Source organism: Protomyctophum parallelum (assembly GCF_964188405.1).
Source record: "Protomyctophum parallelum genome assembly, chromosome: 12".
NCBI lineage: Eukaryota > Metazoa > Chordata > Actinopteri > Myctophiformes > Myctophidae > Protomyctophum > Protomyctophum parallelum.
The window spans coordinates 1,036,883-1,047,129 of record NC_139712.1 but is presented as its reverse complement, the minus strand read 5'-3'; the positions used below and the strand labels follow the sequence as shown (position 1 = coordinate 1,047,129).

General features: G+C 41.2%; 1 long non-coding RNA gene across 1 annotated transcript; it reads right to left on the bottom strand.

Moving 5' to 3' along the window:
• Window positions 1-3,357: 3,357 nt before the first annotated feature.
• Window positions 3,358-5,125, bottom strand: LOC310868020. Its single transcript, XR_014570050.1, has 5 exons — window positions 5,034-5,125; window positions 4,579-4,657; window positions 4,357-4,495; window positions 4,099-4,226; window positions 3,358-3,653 (listed from the first exon to the last, which is right to left on the bottom strand). It is a non-coding gene; the product is annotated as an uncharacterized lncRNA (long non-coding RNA).
• Between the last annotated feature and the right edge of the window lie 5,122 nt (window positions 5,126-10,247).

Genomic DNA, 10,247 nt, shown 5'->3' with positions numbered 1-10,247 from the left:
ACCTGGACCTCTTTGGTGGGGACGTAACAACTACAAATAACACCTGGACCTCTTTGGTGGGGACGTAACAACTACAAAGAAAGGTAAGAAAGATAAGAGAGAATTCTAGCATGGAATTCTCCATTGGCCCTATAGTACAGTTTTACCAAACCTTTTTACCGTTTGTCAAACCTTAGCCTAAAACGGTTCCACGGTCCTTTATTGTACCATTTCATAGATGGAAGCAGGAAGCTTTCAAATGTAAATCATAATCTTTATTATAATCTTAACAATTACAAAAGGTTATATGATGAATATATGATGAACGGAAATGACAGGAAAAGTAAAAACAAAAAAATGGCCTTTATGCATTCAGTTGATTATACTTACACAAAGACAATGATTTATCCTATTACACATTTTCTGAAATTGTACATCTAAATATAAAAAATATAGGCATTATGTATAGGAAAATATGCAAAAAAAAATGGAAAATATGAAAAAGCTACTATACTGTGGAAGGGTTATCATATCAATTTACTATTAAAGCTACTATACTGTGGAAGGGTTATCATATCAATTTACTTATAATGACAACTTTAATTATATCTATTGTTTTGCCCTGCACTCAATTCAGAATTAACGAGAGAGAGAGAGAGAGAGAGAGAGAGAGAGAGGGGGGAAGTGAGCTGGGGGGGAGAGAGAGAGAGAGAGAGAGAGAGAGAGAGAGGGGAAGTGAGGGGGGAGAGAGAGAGAGGAAGTGAGGGGGGGGAGAGAGAGAGAGAGAGAGAGAGAGAGAGCAAGAGAGAGAGAGAGGAAGTGAGGGGGGGAGAGAGAGCGCGTACATGCAGAGTTCTGCAAAACTATTATCAGGAGAGAGGGGGGAGAGAGAGAGGGGGAGGGGGGAAGAGAGAGAGAGGGGGGAGGGGGGAAGAGAGAGAGAGGGGGGGAGGGGGGAAGAGAGAGAGAGAGAGAGAGAGAGGGGGGAAGAGAGAGAGAGAGGGGGGGAGGGGGAAGAGAGAGAGAGAGAGAGAGAGGGGGGAAGAGAGAGAGGGGGGGGGAGAGCGGGCGCTGCATCAATGTGTGACTGTGACAGGAAGTTGAACTGTCACCTTCAACACTTTTGATTGGCTACACAGCCACCTCCATGATGACATCATTGACTCGTCTTCTCCTCCTGCCATTGGCTGCTGCTGCTGCAGCTGAGAGAGAGAGAGAGAGAGAGAGAGAGAGAGAGAGAGAGAGAGAGAGAGAGGGAGGGAGAGAGAGAGAGGGAGGGAGGGAGGGAGGGAGGGAGGGAGGGAGAGGGGGAGAGAGAGATTGAGATTTTACGGGGGCCAGTTTCGAATTTCAGCCGTCCGTATAGGTGCCCTTTGAGAGCGGTTTTGTGGGAGTCAAGCTGATGTGCATGTCTTAATGACTGTTGGTAGGGCGTTCCACATTACTTTGGCCAGTTTTAAATCTCGGGGGACCTGTTTGATGGAGAGGTTTACTGTGTGGGTGATGACTGACTGGAGCTGTACGGAGACGGCTGAGTCTTTGAGAAGTTTGGAGGGAATGTTGTCATCGTCAATATTGTCACTAGCACACCTAACACACCTGGAATGTTCTAGTGTTTAGTCTAGTTTTAGTCGACTAAATGTCATACCATTTTAGTCGACTAAATCTACAGTTGATTTAGTCGACTAAAATGTGTTTTGACAGGCCTTGATGTCGTTGTAATGACATATTTTACACTTTGGTTCCATGCTGAAAATAGCAGATCTACAATCTCGCAACGCGTCGCAGCGATCTGCTATTTTCAGCATGCAACCCAGCATAAAACTGGATCTCTTGTCCACTAGTCCCTTCCTAACATTTTAGTCTAGTTTTTATTTGTTGACGAAATTGTCAGTATATTTAGTCTTAGTTTTAGTTTTAGTGTTTCCTCTGGCTCTGTCCTTCTGCATAGAACTAGAACTACATAGAGAAGTGTTTCCTCTGGCTCTGTCCTTCTGCATAGAACTAGAACTACATAGAGAAGTGTTTCCTCTGGCTCTGTCCTTCTGGATAGAACTAGAACTACATAGAGAAGTGTTTCCTCTGGCTCTGTCCTTCTGCATAGAACTAGAACTACATAGAAAAGTGTGTTCTCACCTCTGGCTCTGTCCTTCTAACCTGACGCTGCCAGATGAGGGCGGTATTGGGTAACCATGTTCCCCAACACAGCCTTCATCTGGGATCTCTCAGGGAGTTGAGCTGACAAAAATCCGTTCCGTACCGGACCAATCAGTGTGAGCTAAGGGCGGGATATGTGCGAAACCGGATGTGAAGCTATATACACACTAAAAAAAGCTTAGTAAAAAATAATCCAACTTGCTTAATTTTTTACCCAACCACTTCATAAATAGTGGACCAACACTGTAGTAGTTAATTTTACCCAACTAGATGTGTTGTTTATTTTAACCCAACCATATAATTAAACATTTAATCCAAATATTGGGTAAAATTAATTAAAGCCCTGGGTGAATTCTACCCTATGAATTGTGTAAAATACTATGCACATTTAATCCACATATTGGGTAAAATTAATTAAAGCCCTGGGTGAATTCTACTATATGAATTGTGTAAAATACTATGCACATTTAATCCACATATTGGGTAAAATTAATTAAAGCCCTGGGTGAATTCTACCCTATGAATTGTGTAAAATACTATGCACATTTAATCCACATATTGGGTAAAAATAATTAAAGCCCTGGTTGAATTCTACCCTATGAATTGTGCAAAATACTATGCACATTTAATCCACATATTGGGTAAAATCAATTACAGCCCTGGGTGAATTCTACCCTATGAATTGTGTAAAATTAAAATACTATGCAAATGTATATTATATTTTAACCCAAATGCTGGGTAAATCATATATTATCAATATTCAGATTCAGTTACATTTGTTTAAGATTACACCCTTTAAAATGCATCCTATATTTGGTCATGCAAAAAAAATAACACTTAAAACAATGCTGGAAATGTAGGAAAAAACATTTATTTTAGTATCAATAAGGTGCTTCAGTAATAGGTAGATTTTTCAATATATGCTTCAAGCATAACAGTGACAGTGCAAAAACCTCACCTTCAGCATAATTTGCTCATTCCAAATATACAGTGCAATCTGTTTGAACAACACTTAGAATGAAGTGCTATAACATGAGGTATAAAATGAACACTTAGAACAGTGCAATAACGTCACCTTCAGCACAAATACACACCCAACTCACCAGATCCTCCACATCAACAGCTTCCCCTGCCCATCCACCTGGGCAGCGAGAGAGGACATCCAAAACATGACATCGCTCAATTAGACATTACATAAATGTCCAAGTCTAATTGTTGAGCGATCGATGAACGCAAAAAAGTCACGGGTTTGGATTCCTTTCCTGCTATTCCATAGACAGCATTTTGAAGGAATTCCCAAACAGGAGCACACTGTTTCGGGTAATGGATATTAAAAACATAAAAATCTTGAAACAGACATCGACCGCCTGCAGCAATGTGTTTTGTTCCAACGCCTCCCCAGCCAGAATGACGAACGCCTGGGATGACTTTCGAACGTCGTTACCCAGCGACAGGACATAGGGGTACTCTGTTGATGCCCTTGCTTGCTGGACGTACTCCGCCATGTTTGTTCCAACCTGAGCAAGAAATAAACAAAAGGCATATATACATCAACCAAAGTAAGATTGTCGACATACAAAGAGTAAGCAAGACAATGGCGTTCACTGATTGCAGTGGCTGATACAGTGCAGGTTGAGAAATTCATTTTCGGAATAATTCTATAACAAGCAGCCAGGCTCTGCACCACCGTTTTCCCATCTACACCAAAAATATCTGATCTACCAGCTCACAATGTCAGAAATGTCCCAGTTTGATCCCGGGCTAGCCAAACGTTTGTGTCCAAGTGTCCCTGAGCAAGACTGAGCAAGAACCCCTAATTACTCCCGATGAGCAGGTAGGTGCCTTGCATGGCTTCCTCCTTGCAGATGTGCTATTGTTGGTCAATGCGCCCCCCCCCCCAGAATATGGCTGCTGGGTTCAAGTGGTTAAATGAGTAACATGCAGAAATGCAGAGGGACTTACAGGCTGATGGTCTATAAACGCCAAATTGGACTCCTGGATGGTGTGCTAAATGGTTTTCTTGTTATTTTTATAGACTGTTGGTGGAAGCAGTGCTGGTAACTGGGACCGGGCAAGTTCCCCCAAAGCATCTGTAGGAACACAATTTTATATGCATCAATATGTGGAATGGCACATGAATGATTGTCATTTAGTAGCAAAAACAAACACCTGCTAAATGTAAATTTGCATTATCTGCTGTATAATATAACAATATAGTACCAGGTGTTAATCCATCCAACATGTAGAGGAGCTTCCCTTCTCTTCTGGCCAGGTCCAAGATTTCCTCTCCATAAACAGGCAGCCAGGTCTCAAAGAATTTGGGTGCAGCCTCATGCAGGATCTCAAAGTCCTGTGCAATCTTTATTAAAAAAAAAACAGATTAAATGTTATAGTTGATAAAGATTGTTATAAACAATGCATGTATACTCTTTTGTAACTTACCATGCCTCGAGTCAAAATGTGTGGGAACTCTTGGCGGGTCTCCAGAATGCCCCAATTGTCTTCCCTAATCAACATGGCCCTGTATAAAAGAATAGCCTACTGTACTTACTAACATTTTGCAAAAAGTACAGCATAGCTTGTCCAACAATGTTAAATGGATAACACAAAAAGCCCTCAGGGCAATTGCAGATTATGTGCCCTCACGTTTGTAGTATGACAGGTATATGGGCACTGGTCACTTGAGTATCTAGAACCACCACTCCTAAGTTTGCTGTACTCTGCCTTAGTACATCCCATCCCAACATAATAAGCAGGGTCATAGGTGTAGTAGTCCAATTAGTTTCTTTTGAGAGGTCTGTAGTTTAAATTTTAATGACTGAGGTGATACAGTACCATGAGGCGCATGCATAGGCAAAATTACATTAGAGGAGTGTCCTCAGTGCATTCCTACTGACCTGTACACTGCTGTATCCCGCATGTTCTGCTCCACCTGGATGACGGGCTGCGTGTTGTGCCTTAACCATTCTCTGAGCGAGATGGCCTTTTCCTCGGATATGCATGGTAGAAATAAAGAACTCACTTCTTGATGTTGGTTCATAGCATTAGCTGCATCTGGATGTAAACACAACAGGGGTACTCTTTACTAGGAGTGTCCAAACAGGAGCCTAAAGTAAAGTGCATTTTTTTAGCCTGGCTAGCAGTATCTTCATGATAGCATGATGCTGGCAGTATTTCAGTATCTGAAATAACAAATAATAAACAGAGTACAGAAATAAAACCATGATCTAATAATACCCTATGCAAGCTAGAATAAAATGCAGTACATAACATATCAGGTTAACATGCTCATAGTTAGCTTCATTCTTAATAACATAGCAGGCTCACAGTTAGCTTCCCTGCTAGCTTTGCCACTGACCTTAGGCATAGCAAATAGTCACAAAAAACGAACTTTTGTAAACACACACACAGATCAATTCTGACTCATTGAACTGTTACTACATGAGCCAATGTTATTGTAGAGAAATAAATAACTCACTTCTTGATGGTTGGTTATACCATTAGCTGCATCTGCATGTAAACACAACAGGGGTACTCTTTACTAGGAGTGTTTTTTTAGCCTGGCTAGCAGTATCTTTATGATAGCATGATGCTGGCACCATTATCACATACTTTAATAACATGAAAACACTGACTGAATGTGTTCACTTGACATTTACAACAAAAACAGAAGCAAAAGGAGACCACAATACCTTTATAATGTGTTGCAACCACCTGTAATGTTTCTTGTGTGCTTCCAGAGTAGACAAGTTATCTTCTCAGTTCTCAAGGGAGAAAGGATTGAGAAAGTGTGTTTGAAATTTTTTTAACCAATCAGGGGAAATGGGTGGAGTCAACTACTCAATAAAGCAACCTCTGGGTTAAAACCCAGGCGTTAACCCAGGCAGTGGGTGTTCAACCTTGCCTGCCTCTGTCTGTCTGTCTTGTCTGTCTTGTCTGTCTTGTCTGTTTTGTCTGTCTGTCTGTCTGTCTGTCTGTCTGTCTGTCTGTCTGTCTGTCTGTCTGTCTGTCTGTCTGTCTGTCTGTCTGTCTGTCTGTCTGTCTGTCTGTCTGTCTGTCTTGCCTGTCTGTCTGTCTGTCTGTCTGACTGTCTGTCTTACCTGCCTCTGTCTGTCTGCCTGTCTTGCCTGCCTCTGTCTGTCTGTCTGTCTGTCTGTCTGTCTGTCTGTCTGTCTGTCTGTCTGTCTGTCTGTCTGTCTGTCTGTCTGTCTTGCCTGCCTCTGTCTGTCTGTCTGTCTGTCTGTCTGTCTGTCTGTCTGTCTGTCTGTCTGTCTGTCTGTCTGTCTGTCTGTCTGTCTGTCTGTCTGTCTTGTCTGTCTGTCTGTCTGTCTCTCTGTCTGTCTGCCTGCCTGCCTGCCTGTCTGTCTTGTAAAAAAAAAGTCATGTAAATTGATAAAGTATTCATTCTCATTGTTAATAGGCCTGATCAATCAATCAATCAATCAATCAATCAATCAATCAACAAATTATATATACACGTTTGTTGAAAAATAACCAAAAAAGAACCCAATACCATTATAATAATAACCCAGAATAGATACAAAATTCATAACCCTTGGGTTGGGTAGATGAAAATATTTTAACCCAGTACTTGGATTGCACAAAAATAATCCAATAACCCAATTTTAACTCAGGTTGGGTAAAATATTTAGTAATCCTATGGTTGAGTAGAAAAAACTACCCAGGATTTTTCTGTGTGTAGACACGTCAATATGATTGGTTGTGTTTGCACGCCCACACGGTGATAGACAGACGGTCCCATCCAATCATCTACCAAGTATCTTGGAAAAAAAGGAACAGCCCCGTCATCGAATTTGCTTCCGAGATCCCAGATCCCAATAAGCTGTGAAACAAATTTGTGTAGCAAAGCTTCTTGGATCTGGCAGCGTCAGGTTACTGTCCTTCTGCATAGAACTAGAACTACATAGAGAAGTGTTTCCTCTGGCTCTGTCCTTCTGCGTAGAACTAGAACTACATAGAGAAGTGTTTCCTCTGGCTCTGTCCTTCTGGATAGAACTAGAACTACATAGAGAAGTGTGTTCTCACCATAGAGTTATATATCTATAGAGAAGACACCCGAGTTCTCCTCCCATCCACTTGCATTGAGTTGCTCAAAAGCGCATGAGGCGATTTCACTCCTCCTTCCTGGTAGGAACAGAGTGCATTCTGGGGTGGATTGGCCCCAAACACATGAACGCGCTGCCGTTGACTATCATTGTGCCGTTTGTGCGCGTTCACGTATGAAACATTCGTTCACGTGTCATGGCCCCAATCACATGAACGTGCGCAATGATAGTCAACGGACCAGCGCTGGCTCGAGCTGCAATACCATATCCGGCCACTATGTCCATTTCGCCTCAGGGTTTCCTCTGGGTGCCTTCTCTAGGAATATATACTCTAAGGTTCTCACCCCTGGCTCTGGCCTTCCTGGCTCGGTCCTTCTGGATAGAGAAGTAGAGCAGAGGTTCTGCTGGGTCGGCGCCCGGGTCGGAGGAGGAGGAGGAGGAGGAGGAGGAAGACAAACCCAAAGCTTTAGCATCCATCCAAACACTGGAGGATGCAGTGTTGTTTTCGTCGACTAAAACTGAGACGAAAAATGTTCGTCGACTACCTTTTTTTCACTGACTAAAACTAAATAAAAACGAAATAAAAATGAATCTATGGTGACTAAAACTGAGACTAAATATACTGACAATTTCGTCAACTAATAAAAACTAGACTAAAATGTTAGGAAGGGACTAGTGGACAAGAGATCCAGTTTTATGCTGGGTTGCATGCTGAAAATAGCAGATCTACAATCTACAAAGAATGTAGATCTGCTATTTTCAGCATGCAACCAAAGTGTAAAATATGTCATTACAACGACATCAAGGCCTGTCAAAACACATTTTAGTCGACTAAATCAAATGTAGATTTAGTCGACTAAAATCATATGACATTTAGTCGACTAAAACTAGACTAAACACTAGAACATTCCAGGTGACTAAAATGTGACTAAAACTAAGTGAAAACTAACGACTAAAACTAAAATAGAAATTTGCTGCCAAAAATAACACTGACTGGATGGTCTTCTTACGGTGAGGACGGTCGAGAATCATCTGACAACAGTGTAGTTTTTGGCAGCAAATTTTCTATTTTATTTTTGTCACAGTCTTTGGACTGAAAATTCCTTTAATTTTAGTCATATTTTACTCACCTGGAATGTTTTAGTGTGTTAGTCTAGTTTTTAGTCGACTAAATCTACGGTTGATTTAGTCGACTAAAACATATTTTGGCGGGCATCGATGCCGTCTAGTTTTTATTTGTCGACCAAATTGTCACTGCATTTAGTCTCGGTTTTAGTCGTCATAGCTTATAGCTTTCATTTAGTTTCCATTTAGTCTAGGTTTTAGTCGTCATAGCTTATAGCTTTCATTTAGTTTCCATTTAGTCTTGGTTTTACTCGTCATAGCTTATAGCTTTCATTTAGTTTCCATTTAGTTCTCGCCATGCAGTGAAAAAAGGCAAAGTCGACGAACATGTTTCTCTCGTCTCGGTTTCAGTCGACGGAACGTGCACACAGACTTTTAGAGGGGCAGGTGCTCAAGTGAAAAAAAAGGGCACCTTGTGCAGCGCATTTTCGGGCGGGACACCCATTTTGGTGCTTTAGCTATTGAAAAAAAGCAGACCTACAAGCTTTTAGCGCGCCACTCGGTGGCGCGCTAAAAGCTTGTAGGTCTGCTGTGCTATTGAACAACTGTGTGACTGACGACGACGACAACGACTCACTTGTCACCTCCATCAGGCTCTCTGGGGACTCTCCGAGGCCAGAGATGGAACACTTGTAGAGCCCTCGGTTCAGCCTGCTGACGCGGCGGATGGTCGTCCCTCGGCTGAGGAAGGTTCCGTCGTGATAGACATCGAACGGCCGGCCGCTCGACTTGTCCCTGGTCAGGCAGCGGAGACTGACGTCACTTCCCTCCGGCACAGGAAGCACAGGGCACTGTAGGATGACCTTCCCATCTGTTGAAGAGACACGTGGAGTTATAAACATCTATTGAAGAGACACGTGGAGTTATAAACATCTATTGAAGACACATGTGGAGTTATAAACATCTATTGAAGAGACATGTGGAGTTATAAACATCTATTGAAGAGACATGTGGAGTTATAAACATCTATTGAAGAGACACGTGGAGTTATAAACATCTATTGAAGAGATACTTGGAGTTATAAACATCTATTGAAGAGACACGTGGAGTTATAAACATCTATTGAAGAGACACGTGGAGTTATAAACATATATTGAAGAGACACGTGGAGTTATAAACATCTATTGAAGAGACACGTGGAGTTATAAACATCTATTGAAGAGACATGTGGAGTTATAAACATCTATTGAAGAGACATGTGGAGTTATAAACATCTATTGAACATCTATTGAAGAGACATGTGGAGTTATAAACATCTATTGAAGAGACATGTGGAGTTATAAACATCTATTGAAGAGACACGTGGAGTTATAAACATCTATTGAAGAGACATGTGGAGTTATAAACATCTATTGAAGAGACACGTGGAGTTATAAACATCTATTGAAGAGACATGTGGAGTTATGAACATCTATTGAAGAGACATGTGGAGTTATAAACATCTATTGAACATCTATTGAAGAGACATGTGGAGTTATAAACATCTATTGAAGAGACACGTGGAGTTATAAACATCTATTGAAGAGACACGTGGAGTTATGAACATCTATTGAAGAGACACGTGGAGTTATAAACATCTATTGAAGAGACACGTGGAGTTATAAACATCTATTGAAGAGACACGTGGAGTTATAAACATCTATTGAAGAGACACGTGGAGTTATGAACATCTATTGAAGAGACACGTGGAGTTATAAACATCTATTGAAGAGACACGTGGAGTTATAAACATCTATTGAAGAGACACGTGGAGTTATAAACATCTATTGAAGAGACACGTGGAGTTATGAACATCTATTGAAGAGACATGTGGAGTTATAAACATCTATTAAACATCTATTGAAGAGACATGTGGAGTTATAAACATCTATTAAACATATATTGAAGAGACATGTGGAGTTATAAACATATATTGAAGAG